The following is a 15,746-nucleotide window of genomic DNA, read 5'->3' on the forward strand; positions in this document are numbered from 1 at the left end:
GTTTAACCAAAGGTGAATTCACTATAATCAAAGATGCAGGCTAGCCTCCAACTCAACTGAGCTCTTGCTCCTGCCAACTATCCCAAAAATGAAAGAATTTATACTATGTGGAAAAAACAAACAGAATTTTACTTTTCTTTTCTACACTATATCTGGAATATAAGAAAAAAAATCATGAGTAAAGAGTGTCATCACCAAACGGTGACATATGTCGTTCTTGCTCCCCTTCACAAGAACAGCTAACATGTATTCAACCAATGAGGGAATCCCAGAACATGGGGGTAAAGTTGAAGCACTCCCCTGCATCACAGAGACCTAGACAGACTGCATTAGAGGGGTAAGAGAAGTGACTACATTTGACCACATTGCCCCTCCCACCTCCTCAGCAGCATCACACAGAGAGGTCTTCCCTGAGCCGCTGGTTCCTCCAATGGGAAAAGAATACCCAGGGAGGACAACCAGCCTCTCCCAGCATTGTGGGTTGCTTTATGGGAGCCTCTACTTTGTTCTTACACCACAGGGGTTGCAACAGAATCTGTGGGTCCCAGTCACTGGAAATCCTACTATGATGAAGAAAGTGGGAGGAGCTTGCAACAACCAGCATATAGTTCCTACCTGCACTGCCCAAGTAGAACCAGCAGCTTTGCTTATCTGTAGAATCAAGTCAAGGGTGCACTCTGATTAGGAAACTTGGAGGGTCCAGATCTGCCTGATTTGGATTCTCAAACTAGTTTTTCTGACCCTAGAGCCTGGTTTGCCCACACCCAGGTAAGGTGTTGAGTCATAGCTTCACCCACTGTGGAAAGTGACTTCTGGCCTCATCTGACCAGAAGGGCTGGTGACAACTCCTGGAAGCTGCACTGGCTCAGCAATGTACAAACTGAGAAAAGGGCAGACTGAACTGACAGTTTGCATAGCAAAGCCAGTGACTCTGTTTGACCAGGGAACTTGGAGTGTGGATCAAGTTAAGACAGCAAACTGAGAGCTTTGCCAGTTTCAGAGGTGCTTCTTCAGCTATGTCCAAGCAAGGCATTTAATGTGTATCTCTGCTCATCTCTGAATACAGCCTTCAGCCTGTCCAACCAGGGAACCTAACTATAGCATGTGGGAAGCTGGGTAACCCATTCAATGGTGCTATGTAAAGTGACACTTGAACAGATTGCACAACCCATGGAGCAGAGCAAAACTGGTGGCCTCACCTGACCAGGGAATTCAGTACACACTCAGGCCTGATTTGGGCCTCCAAATAATGAGCTGTACAGCACCTGGGCACTGACCTGCTGCCCTGCCAGGGCAGGGAACCTTATTCATAGCCCCATTTTCTTTTTTTTTGTATGTGTGTGTGTTTTTTAATTAATTAATTAATTTTTAATTTATTTTATTTTTGGCTGCGTTGGGTCTTCGTTGTTGGGCACAGGCTTTCTCTAGTTGCGGCGAGCGGGAGCTCCTCTTCGTTGTGGTGCATGGGCTTCTCATTGCCGTGGTTTCTCTGGTTACGAAGCAGGGGCTCTAGGCGCGTGGGCTTCAGTAGTTGTGGCTCGCGGGCTCTAGAGTGCAGGCTCAGTAGTTGTGGTGCACGGGCTTAGCTGCTCCGCGGCATGTGGGATCTTCCCGGACCAGGGCTTGAACCGTGTCCCCTGCCTTGGCAGGCGGATTCTTAACCACTGTGCCACCAGGGAAGCCCCATAGCCCCATTTTCAACTGCATATAGAACCTAGACTCAACCATCTAGTTAAGCTTGCCCAGAGAATTCAAGCAATCATGAAGCTCATCCTACAGCCCCACTTGGGTAGGGAACCAAGTCAGCACTCCTGTCCGACTTTTTTCAGCCTCTAGCACGCCCCCTAATCTCCATTCTCAGAGCTACTACAGTTGCCTTGTGCCCAAACAGACCATAATGACAGGCCCAACCTGCCCAAGCACATTACCAGCAGACATACCCAGAAACCCAAACTGAGCTGACTTGTGAAGAACTGTCTCTGCCAAAGCAAACCTGCAATGTCTGGAAAAGGAGTCCCATTACTCAAATGTGCAGATATCAATGTAAGGAATCAAGGATCATAAGGAGATGTGATTTTCACTATTAAAGATAGGAATTTAAACTTTTGAAAGGGACAAATTAGAATATTAGTAGGAATTCTGAAATGATGTTTATACATATATAATAGTATGTGTAGTATATATGTGAGTGTACTTATCTTCAAGCTTTTTCCACTGAGTGGTTTTAGAACAGCATTCATTATCTAATAGAATTTCCTGTGATGATGGAAATGTTTTATGTTTGTGCTATCCATTATGTCACTAGCCACATTTGGTTATTAAATACTTGAAATGTGACTAGTATGATTGAGAAACTTACTTTTAGTTGTATGTAATTATAATTAATATTTATGTTAAAATAGCTATGTGTTGATAATGGCTATTATAGTTGCAGCACAGAACTAGAAGCAAGAATACACCATTAGCAATGAGCACACAGAGAACCCAGATTTTGATTTTTACTAAGAGAAACCAGGACTCTTTGGAGAAAAGTTTGATTCCAGAGCTGGGTCAGGGAACGTATGATATGAGCTTGGCAAATCTCACTATAGCAAAAAGTAAAAGAGTTCTCAAAGAATGAAGGGTCATATCAAAATGATATGAGAACCAGCTTAAAGGATTCCTGCTAGTCATATCTGGGGCATTTGGATATCAAAATAAAGAGGGATCATAATGAATTATAATCCATTAGATAAATCATTTCCATAAGTCCATTTGGATATAAATAAATAAATACATAAATAGGGAAAAAAGAAAAAACTATTTCTTAAAGTAGAATGTCAACTGATAAAGGTGGAAAAAATAATGGAATTAGGAAGTATTAGTGGATCCTAAAACTAGTTAGTGACTATTTGATGAAGAACAGGGTATTTACATGCTCTCAAAATATCTCATATTTATGTAGTCTTGAAATATCTCTCAAGAAAATATATCAATTTCCAAGAAAAATAATATTAGCAGTGAAGAGACTTGACAGACACCATCTTAAACAAGTGATCTAATTTTACATGTACCAATATAGGGACAAGCCAACATCATGTGTTTCTTGATACGATACTCAGAGAAGAACATAAAATCATTTACGTAGTATTTCTGCCAAAAATGCATAGTCTGAATTCAATCATAAGGAATTTTCAGAAAAAAACAAACTGAAAGACATTCTAAAAATAAAAAAAAAAGTAGTCTGTATTGTTAAAATGTCAAGGTCAAGACAGACAGATAATATTCCAGGTTAAATGAGACTAAAAATAAATGGCAACTAAATGTAATGCATGATCCTGGACTAGGAAAACACATAGCCATTAAGAACATTAATGGTACAACTGACAAAATATGAGAATGGACTGAATTCAGATAATAGCATTGTATCTATGATATATTTTCTAATTTTGATAATTGCTCCGTGGTCATGTAAAAGAATGTCCTTGTTCTAAGGAAGTACACACTGAATTATTTCAGGGTAAAGTGACAAAGTTATCTCCAATTTGTTCTCAAATGATTTAGAAAAAATAATCATAAAACATATATGAGGAAATGTAAAGAATTGGTGAATCTGGATAAAGAATTATTTGTATGATCCTAGCAACTTTTCTGTAAATTTGAAATTATAACAAAATGTAAATTTAAATCAACTATATTTTTAATAAAAGCAAAAAAATGAAATTTGAAAAGTATAAAAATACCAAGAACTGTAAAACACTTAGAAATACATTTAATAAAAGTTCTGCTAAGTCTCTTATAAAATGTGGAAGACTCAGTATCTTAAGATGTAAGTTCACTTCAAAGTAATCTAAAAGTAACTCAACCCCAGTCAAAATTGTCAGGCTTTTTTTTTGGTAGAATTTGACAAGCTAATTTAATATTTTTATGGGAATGGAAAGGACCTAGAATAGTCTCCAAAACTTCTTTGAAAAAGGATAACAAAATTGAAATAAGTACATGATGTGACCTCAGAACTTACTAGTATGCTACACTGGTTGCGACACTGGCAAAGGATAGACAAATAAATCAAAGGAAGAGAACAGAGAATCTAGACAACAAGCAACATAGACATATTGATTTTCTACAGAAGTACCAATGCAAATAAAAGGACACTGGAAAGTCAGTTTCTCTCTCTCAAGAGAGAAAGCAACCTGAAGTATGTGTAAATTTTAATGAGTGCTATTATCTTCATAATATGCTAAATAAAAATGATTTCTTTTACTGTAAGAGATGCTAACTTCCTTTCAAATATTATTTTCCTAACTTTTGGTCAGTAATGTACCTAAATGTGACTATTTAAATTCTGAATGTGCTTGCACTGAATTAGACTTTGTATGAATTAAAGTTTCCATAAATGTCACTTCGTCAGGAGATTGACATGAGTTCCAGCAAACATTACTTCTTAAAAAGCCAAAAATGATGAATAAGCACAAATGAAATAACTATGGAGTGGTATATAACATTCATAGCCAGCTGTGGAATTGTTCTTATTATAAGCATGTGACTAAGTTGTCACATGTAGCAGGCATACGCCAACTCAAACATTAAATCAGTTCATCTTATATATCAGCAATGAGAAACAATTCGGCACAAACAGTAAGCATAAATAATTCTAATTTAACATATAACATTGATCTTCTGATAGTTATGACTGATCAGTTTCTCTTTCTATTCTGAAAATTTTGAAGCCAGCTTGTTGCATTTAAACCCCATCCACCTAACACCTCATGAATGCAAACTGATCATATCCATGAGGGTTTCTAGTGATTTGTTCCCAAATTCATGCTGCTTTGATATTACTTTGATTTGGTTCCACAATTTTAGTCGCATCATTCAATCATTATCCATTCTTGCATTGAATTAATTTAGTTTCTCTGTCTCAACTCTTGGCTTCTCCAGAGACTTTCCCTATTTTAGGTCAGTTTAGGTAATCCTTTGTGGGAAATGGGGAGGCAGACTGCTGTGAGAAACCTTATTGAGAGAGTAATAAAATTGGACCAACTACTGTCAACTTATATTCCTTCATTTACTGGAAATGTTTGGGAATTAGGGGGAAAAAAGGAAAAGATTAAAGAAATGTATAGAAGTGGCAATTAGTTGAGATATATTCTTGGTCTTAAGGTCTACTGATTGACAAGTTAAAGAAAACTGTAATCTTTTTTAAGCAAAGGTAATATTTTTACTTATACAGGGAGAAAAATATTATCTGGAAACATAAGAATAATTATTTAAAAGCACAGCAGTTAAGATGAATAAATACTTGAAAATATTAACTATACTACTTAAAAGGGTAATTTAAAAAAAGGCAATTATTTTCTCCTATCAAATTGACAGCTGTTTTATTTTAGCAGTAATACAACTGTTGGCAAAGATTTAGTCAAGTGTACAGACGCCCATGTTGTTGGTGGAGTGTAAATTTGTATAGTCATTCTGAAAGGCACTTTGGCAATGTGCCTTCAGATTTTTATAAAACACCCATAATATTTGATCCACAAATTCTACTTCTAAGAATCGTAATTTAGGGAATAATCATAGAGGTGGACGCATATCTGTGTAAGAGGATGTTCATTAGTGATTTGTGTAGCAGTGAATCATAAGAAACTACTGATATATCTATAAAGAACTAATAGTTAAGACAATAATACCATAAGTTTATAATGAAACACTTTGTAATCATTAGAGCCTTTAATTTTGTTTTGACGAGCATTCATTACATAAAGGGTTGTTCGTGATAAAATAGTAAACGATATCTAGGTATAATACTGATGTATTTTGTTAAAATAGGAGAAAAAAGACTAGAAGTCAATACTCTGAAAATAAACAGTAGTCATTTTATATTTTTTCCATATTTTTCAAACTTTATCTTAATTCACTTGTCAATTGCCTGTTATAACCTGTATCCATCCTACCTTTCTTTATCACTTCTGTATGAATTTTAGCTCTGCACCTTGTCTTCCAGCAAGAGACAAACATTTCTAAGCTTTAATGTGATCAACTGGACCTAAATTTATCTAAGAGATTGTTAGCCCATATTTCTAATTGGAAACGCATGTGTGTTCACCAAGCTTTTTTCCCTTTCAACTGGCTGGGAGTGAAAAGGTCCAGAGCAGCTACCTTAGATTTAGGAAACGTTGTACTAACAATGTGGACCATCCTACTTACTGGTTGCTTACTTCTGGACTGTTAAAGAGAAAAATAAATGTTTATCTCGTTAAAGCCTCCATATTTTGAGCCTCTCCATTATAGTATATAGCATGTGACATAATTAATAAATGTGTACATTTTTATGAAGAAAATTTTATAATAAAAGAACCAAGTAAGTCAACAGGGTAAATAACTAATCTTATTGTATAAAATGCATTATAGTATGTGGAAGCCATGAGCTACCCCTAGAAGGCTGTTGAGCTTATAGTTTCCTCAAGCGCTGATATTTAAAATTTGCAAGGGATTCATACAAAACATACACACAGAAGTTTTAAGAACATGACAATGGGACACAATTCTCGATCTACTGTGAAATTTTTCAACTTCAGCACTATTGACATTTTGAAGTAGAGAATTCTTTGTTGTGATGGGCTGTCCTGTGTATTGTAGGATGTTTAATGGCATCCTTGGCCTCTACCCACTAGGTGCCAGTAGCACTCTCCCAGTTGTGATAACAAAAAATAATCCAGATATTGCCAAATGTCCACTGGGCACAAAATTGTCCCCTATTGAGAACCACTGACATACAGTAACCTCTCATGATTATGGGGAATATGGTGTATAATAAAATCATTGAGAGCAAATTAATAAAGTGCCATGGCTCTGACAAAAATTCTCTCCTTGACCAAACCCTAGTGAGGCTCCTCTGAACCCTCTTCCCAACTAGGTGTCAACCTTCAGCCTTTGTGTTTGTCTTTACATTGCCTGATTTTAGCCAAAGTCCTGCTAGTCTGTTTAGCCAAAATCTCCTACCTGGATATCTGATCAATATTTAATCAAATTTTTCATCTTCCACCATCTCCCAGGTGATAGCTAATCACTCTGGCCTGCCTTCAGCAAGAATGCTGTTACATCATTTTAGGCAGAAATTTTCCCTCCACTGACCACCCAAATTACTCTTTGGCCATAAATCCCCACTTTGTCTTGTATTCAGAATTGAGTCTAGCTCTATACTGAAGTCTTTTCCCCCCTATTTCAATACTTCCTGAGTAAAATTTGTTTTTACCACTTTAACTACTGTCCAGCTCTGAATTTCTTTGACAGGTCCACAGGGAAGTTATATCTGTTGGAAGAAATCAGAAAATCCTGTTAACTGGAGATTCCAGAGCATTTGAGCTAAGATTAAAGACACAGTAGGATTTGGAGGATGTATTAGTTCAGTTTGAGGTGCATTGTGTACCAGATACCTAAATATATGCATTTATCCTAAGCTTCTTAAATTATTTGTTAAATTCATGCCATATGTCAAGCATTTAGGTGGCCATCTCCTAAAGGAAAAAGAATGGACCTCACTCCAGCCAGAAGGGTCGAGTAATTTCTTATGCAACTATTTTTAATGTTAAAAAGAGAGCTACAGGGGCTTCCCTGGTGGTGCAGTGGTTGAGAATCTGCCTGCTAATGCGGGGGACACGGGTTTGAGCCCTGGTCTAGGAGGATCCCACATGCCACGGAGCAACTAGGCCCGTGAGCCACAACTACTGAGCCTGCACGTCTGGAGCCTGTGCTCCACAACAAGAGAGGACGTGATAGTCAGAGGCCCACACACCACGATGAAGAGTGGCCCCCACTTGCCACAACTAGAGAAAGCCCTCGCACAGAAATGAAGACGCAACGCAGCAAAAATAAATAAATTAATAAACTCCTACCCCCAACATCTAAAAAAAAAAAAGAGAGATACCAAGGATCATAGGACACATTCACACTAAGTTCTGAGTAGAATAAATATCAGTAATGAGGAAAAAGCTTCTATTTTGGAAAATGCCTCATTATCTGTCTTCCTTTAATGTGAATATGATGTACAATACATAATAAATTTCCATTAATAAAGTGCTATTTTAACTACAATTTAGAACTGATTTATTGTTATAGGCTCATATCCTCATAGGTGATGTTAAGTATTAAAGAGATAAAAGAAAGGAAAGTTTGTGGCAATAGTCATTTTCTCTAAGAAATGAAATAATCTAATCATTAACAATACTTATTTTAAAAAATTTTTAACAATATTTATTTTGATTCACCTGAAATAGTCTTATAACTCAATCTATTTGCAAATATATGGTTATGACTTACTTAGTTCATACTATTTTGTGTTAATACTTTTTAGTGAAGGAATAGCATATTTTATTAAAATATTATAATTTAAAGCAAAATTAAAAATTTTGGAGATAATCTTTTTTAAATAGTGGGGTTCAATGAAAAGAAAGGGATAAAAAGAACAATCATTGATAGATATTTATTGTCTTTATAACTGGTTATGAAGTAATGCTTTCTTTTATTTTAACAAGAATAAAATTAAGATATATTTTAATTAAATATATAATGCTGTGTAAATTTATAATATATATTATATATCATATATTACCATATATTATATACTGTATCACATTCTTATTACTTATATTACATATCTATATAATATATAATTAGAGTACATCTGCTTAATCACTGGAAATGTAAAATGCCAAAGAACATTAATTATGTAGGTGATTTTGTAAGAATAAAACCTTAACCTGAAGTCAATTGATAGATATTATTTAAATATAGTGATTTATATGCATAATCTAAGACACACCTGGATTTTTATTGTACGCGAATATTATTTATGTCCATATTTAGGTCATCATCCCCAGAGGATAATTCAATTGTTATTCTGCAGAATTCACAAATTCTCTAGTGCTCTCCTAAATAATGGTTAGCAAACTTTCCCTAGAACACAACCAGTTTTGAAAAAATGTAAATTGTTCTGTTTCTGTTGACATCTTCTGGTGTGGAAGAGATTTCCAAGTAGGTGGGGCTCTTTGGTTGGGTCAGAATTCATTTCACAGGTACCACTTTAGCATGGTGGTGGATAATCATACCACAGGTATGATTACCAAACAAATGATTATCCTGATCCTTGTTCATATTTGATGCTATACCTCACAGGCTAACTTTGCTTCAAAGATAAATTTAAAATATGTAATTTTAATTCATTTTAATATCAAAGACATAATATAGTGGTGAGACATATGGTAAAATAATACAGAAATACCTCTTTTATGGTGCTTTCTTTTATTGCGCTTAGCAGTTACTGTGTTTTTTACAAATTGAAGGTTTGTGGCAACCCTGCATTGAGCAAGTCTATCAACACCATTTTTCCAAAAGCATTTGCTAAGTTTGTGTTTCTGTCACATTTTGGTAATTATTTCACTATTTCAAATTTTTTCATTATTATTATATTTGATATGGTGATCTGTGCTCAGTGATCTTTGATGTTAATTTTATAATTGTTTGGGACACCATGAACCATGCCCATATAGGACAGCAAACTTAATTGATAAATATTGTGTATGTTCTGATTGCTCCAACTATAGGCTGTTTCCCTGTCTTTCTTTCTCTCCTAGGCCCTCCCTATTACCTGAAACATAATAATATTAAAATAAAGCTAATTAATAATCCTATAATGTCCTCTAATTATTCAAGTGAAAGGAAGAGTCCCACGTCTCTCACTTTAAATCAGAAGCTAGAAATTATGCCTTTAGTGAGGAAGGCATGTTAAAATCTGAGATAGGCTGAAAGCTAGGCTTCTTGTGCCGAACAGTTAGCCAAGCTGTGAATGCAAAGGAAAAGTTCTTGGATGAAATTAAAAGTGCTACTGAAGGCAACACACGAATGGTATGAAAGCAAAACAGCCTTATTGCTAATACATAGAAAGTTTTAGTGGTCTGGTTAGAAGATCAAACCAGCCACAACATTCCCTTAAGCCAAAACCTAATCCAGAGCAAGGCCTTAACTCTCTCCAATTCTTTGAAAATGGAGAGGGTTTTCAGCTTTGAAGCTGCATGAGAAAAGTCCAAAGCTAGCAGAGGTTGGTTCATGAGGTTGAAGGAAAGAGGTGTTCTCCATAACGTAAAAGTGATAGGTGAAGCATCAAGAGCTGATGTAGAAGCTGCAGCAAATTATCCAGAAGATCTAGCTAAGATTATTAATGAAGGTTTCTACACTAAACAACAGATTTTCAACATAGATGATATACCCTTTTTATTGGGAGGAGATGCCAGCCAGGACTTTCATAGCTAGAGAGGAAAAGTCTGTGCCCGGCTTCCAAGCTTCAAAGGACAGGCTGACTCTCTTGTTAGGGGCTAATGCAGCTGGTGATTTTAAGTTGAAGCCAATGCTCATTCACTATCCTGAAAATTCTGCTTAAGAATTATGCTCAATCTACTCTGCCTATGCTCTGTAAACAGAACAGCAAAGCCTGGATGTCAGCACATCTGTTTATAACATGGTTTGCTGAATATTGTTAAGCCTACTGGTAGGACCCACTGCTAGAAAAAAAGATTCCTTTCAAAATATGACTACTCATTCACAAACAAACTTTTATGAAACAGAAACAGAAACAGACTCATAGACATAGAGAACAAACTTGTGGTTGCCAAGGGGGAAGGGGGACAGGAGAGGGATGGAATGGGAGTTTGGGGTTAGCAGATGCAAATTACTATATATAGAATGTATAAACAACAAGGTCCTACAGTATAGCACAGACTATATTCAATATATTGAATATATTCAATATTCTGTGGTAAACCATAATGGAAAAGAATGTTAAAAAATTTATGTATATGTATAACTGAATCACTTTGCTGTACAGCAGAAACTAACACAACATTGTAAATCAACTATATTTTAATTAAATTTTTTAAAAAAATATGACTGCTCATTGACAATGCACCTGGTCATCCAAGAGCTCTGATGGAGATGTACAACGAGATTAGAATACCAAGAAAACTAGAGTTACAAGTGGAGTCTGAAGATGTAACTGAATTACTACAATCCCATGATGAAACTTTTAACAAATGAGGAGCTGCTTCTTATGAAGGAGTAAAGAAAGTGGTTTCTTGAGATGGAATCTCCTCCTAGTGAAGATGTTGTGAAGCCTGTTGAAATGACAAAAAATGTAGACTATTACATAAACTTAGTTGATAAAGCAGTGGCAAGTTTTGAGAGAACTGACTCCAATTTTGAAAGAAGTTCTACTGTGGGTAAAATGCTATCAAATAGCATTGCCATGCTATAGAGAATTTGTTTGTGAAAGAATCAACACAGGTGGCAAACTTCATTGTTGTCTTATTTTAAGAAACTGCCACAGCCACCCCACCCTTCAGCAGCCACCACCGTGATCAGTCAGCAGCCATCAACATCCGGGCAAGATCCTCCACCAGCAAAAAGATTCAAATCACTGAAAGGTCAGATGATGATTCACATTTTTTAGCAAGAAAATATTTTTAAATTAAGGTATGTACACTGTTTTTTAGAAATAATGCTATTTCACACTTAAAAGATTACAATATAGTATAAACATAACTTTTGTATGCACTGAGAAACCAAAAAAATCACGTAACTTGCTTTATTGTGATATTTGCTTTATTGCTGTGGTCTGCAACCAAACCAGCAATATCTCTGATGCTTGTATAATAGGGATAATGTCTACCCTAGATTGTGTCCTTTGACTGTGTTTATTTGTACATTTTGGACTGCTTAAAGCCATAAAATCATTGTATCATCAGAAAAAGTCAAACAATAACCCAGACACAGATATTATGTTACCATTTTTCCTAAATAAACCAAAGTCACCCTAAATAAATCAATCAAAACTCTTAAAATGTTTTTATATGGAGTCACTAAAGCAAAGTTCTTTGTAGTAAACAAAATTGCCAGAGCCTTTTGGCTAATAACTGTTAAATACTTAATGACTCTTAAAAGCTTGAGTCTCCAACTTTGGTTTATTCTTAAGTATCCAAAGCTTTGCTTGACCTTGAATCCACATTCTTAACGGACTCAAAACTGGTTGTTTTGTCTTCCTTTGTACTACTTTAGATGTTAGCTCTTCAAAGTGTATAAACACATGATATCACAATTAAGAACTTAAGAAATATAATCTCGGCACCTCACCACAAATGTTTACCTTTAATGATAAAAATAAATCAATCTGTATGTGTCATTTTAGGTTTAAATGATGACTTGACAATAGATAATGGGCGCTAAATCTGCATGATCTTGTAGAAAGACATCAAAACATTAAAGTATTGCAGAGTATTTTTGCTATTATTTAAATAAATATTATGTTCATTAAAATCTTTTTAAAGAATTTATAATTCCTTATAACTATATTTACTGTTATACCTAATTCCAGTGATACAATGAAACAAAAGTAATTAGGCAGCAATGTATTACTTTCAAGCTTAAATGATAACCTGTCCTTTTACATTCTCTTAAATTTTCAGTCACCATTTTACTTTATGGAGAAAAGTTTTTTAAATTCTCAATTTGCTTTCTGAAACTTTTATTATTTTAGGTTGTAGATGGGATGCTATGCAGAAAACCTAAAATATAACCCAAAGATCATTCCCAGAGTATCATTTCCCATCCAATCTGAATTACAAACCTTTTACAAATCTCTTCTAGAATATATAAAGATCTATGGATTTGCTTTAAGTGTTGGCTGTAACAATTTTTTTAAAAAATTTGTGTGACAAGAAAAAAATGTCTCAGGCATATCTGTGTCACCAATTACTCTAAACATCATTGATTTGAAGACAACATTTTAATATCAGGCTAGATGTATATTCAAATACCATGGTTATAATGATTAAGTGTACAATTATTAAGATTTATAAAAGATACCATAGTTTAAAAATATATAGCATGTGTTTTAATAACGAACCTAAAGAGGAAGTTAATATTTACAATATTTCAGAATGTCCAGAATTCAACAAGCATAAAGTTAAATTATATTTATATCAGGCCCAAAGTGATTTTACTTTTACACCTTACACCTTACAAGAGATAAAATCTTGTCTCTTACCCATATGTTGTGGATAGAAAAGGACTAGAACTTATAAACCATAAGATGTGATTGCTGTTGAAATAAAAATAGTCATGGATGTCCTGACTTCTAAATCAACATAACATAACAAACACTGCACATCCTTCCTTGCATATAAGAAACAAGCAGAGGGCTTCCCTGGTGGCTCAGTGGTTGAGAATCCGCCTGCCGATGCAGGGAACACGGGTTCATGCCCCGGTCTGGGAAGATCCCACATGCCGCGGACCGGCTAGGCCCATGAATCATGGCCGCTGAGCCTGCGCATCCCGAGCCTGTGCTTCACAACGGGAGAGGCCACAACAGTGAGAGGCCCGCGTACCGCAAAAAAACAAACAAACAAAAAAACAAGCAGAATCAGACATAGAAATAACAGCTACAAATAGTAGATACAGATATAGCTGCTTTAGGGGAACAAAACTTGCCATACCAAAACGTGCCTCTTTGGCTTGAGGATTATTTGGGGCTAATTGTTTTTAAGAAAAAAAAAAGCTCAGGAAGGGCTTCCCTGGTGGCGCAGTGGTTGAGAGTCCGCCTGCCAATGCAGGGGACACGGATTCGTGCCCCAGTCCGGGAAGAACCCACATGCCGCGGAGCGGCTGGGCCCGTGAGCCATGGCCTCTGAGCCTGCACGTCCAGAGCCTGTGCTCCGCAACGGGAGAGGCCACAACAGTGAGAGGCCCGTGTACTGGAAAAGAAAAAAAAAAGCTCAGGAAGAGCTTTTACCTCCTCCCCTTAACTGCCTAAAATAATTTACACAAAGGGCCTGTTCCAAGAAGAACTATCACCATAGATAACTAAAGTATACTATGAACTAGCTGTAGCAGACTGGGGAAATTTCGTAAGGCCCACCTTGACCAATGTCTACTCTGTGTCCCTTTGTCTCTGGATAGCATGGCAAACATTTTTACCAAACGTTTGCTTTTCCATCTCCATGTGAATTGCCTTCCTCTCCTTTGAAGTCCCAAACCCCTACCCAATCTCCTTGTCTCTGTTACTATACAAGCTTCAATTGCCTAACCTGTCCTTGGGCCTCATATTCTTATGGAGAAACTGTTAGGTACGTAATAAAATTTGGTTTGTCTCTTGTTAGCCAGTCTAATGTCAATTTAATTCTTAGACTGCCAAAAGAATCTAGAAAGGGTACATGAAAAGTTTTGTTTCTCTCCCATGCTATGTATAATTCTAGATAGATAATCTCTAGCTATAATCTATTATATATATATTCATACATTTAATTATATATTACTTATTTGCATTCTTACATAAGTTAGCAGAATTCCACCCTAAAATATGTCTCTGGCATGAGCGTTATTTTTATTTTATTTTATTTTATTTTTGCGGTACGCAGGCCTCTCACTGTTGTGGCCTCTGCCGTTGCAGAGCACAGGCTCCGGACGCACAGGCTCACGGGCCCAGCCGCTCCACGGCATGTGGGATCTTCCCGGACCGGGGCACGAGCCCGTGTCCCCTGCATCGGCAGGCAGACTCTCAACCACTGCGCCACCAGGGAAGCCCATGAGCATTATTTTGAGATGATTATTTTGAGAAATTGCAGACACAGAGGAAGCTTAAAAACAGAGTAGAAGGTAAGCTGTGGTACCGAGAAAAGAGCTGTTACCAGAGAGAACTCTCTTTTTTTAGTTTTTTTTTTTTAATAACATTTTTATACAATTTTGAAGGGTTACTTTCCTATACAATTATTACAAAATATTGGTTATATTCCCAGTGTTATACAATACATACTTGAGCCTATCTTAAACCCAATAGTTTGCACCTCTCACTTCCCAACCCCTATATTTCCCCACTCTCCCCACTGGTAACCACTAGCTTGTTCTCTATATCTGTGAATCTCCTTTTTTTTTTTTTTTTATTATATTCACTGTTTGATGTATATTTTTAGACTCCACATATAAGTCATCTCATACAGGATTTGTCTTTCTCTGACTTATTTCATTTAGCATAATGCCTTCCACATCCATCCATGTTGCTGCAAATGGCAAAATTTGGTTCTTTTTAATGGCTGAGTAGTATTCCATTGTATATATATACCACATCTTCTTCATCCATTCATTTGTTGATGGACACTTAGGTTGTTTCCATAAATTGGAAATTGGAAATAATGTGGCTATAAACATTGGGATGTATGTATATTTTCGAATTATCATTTTTGGTTTTTATTTTTGGATATACACCCAGAAGTGGAATTGCTGGGTCATATGGTAGTTGTGTTTTTAGTTTTAGATGACTTTTTCACCTGAGAGAATTATCTGCATATTTACAAACATTTCCTCTTCTCACCATCCTGTGAATTGCTTTCCCTCCTTTCAATCCCTAGTCCCTTATCCATCCCTTTCCTTACCTCAGAATGGTATGTATATAAGCCTCCATCCTCTGGCTGCCTTTTGAGTCTCATACCTTTGTGGGGCTCCTGTATGTTCATAATTAAAATTGTTTCTTTTCTCCTGTTAATCTTTTATTACAGGGAGTTCTCAGCCAAGAACCTAGAGGACTAGAGAGAAATTATATTTCCTCCCCTACACTTAGGGCAAAATATGAAATGTTCATTATCGAACCACCTAATAATAGCTTTAAAGCTAGCAGTAAACTCTTGCTACTGTAATTCAATTCATTCATTAAGTCAGTGTTTAATGTAGCA

This window comes from Grampus griseus (assembly GCF_964374135.1).
Source record: "Grampus griseus genome assembly, chromosome: 5".
NCBI lineage: Eukaryota > Metazoa > Chordata > Mammalia > Artiodactyla > Delphinidae > Grampus > Grampus griseus.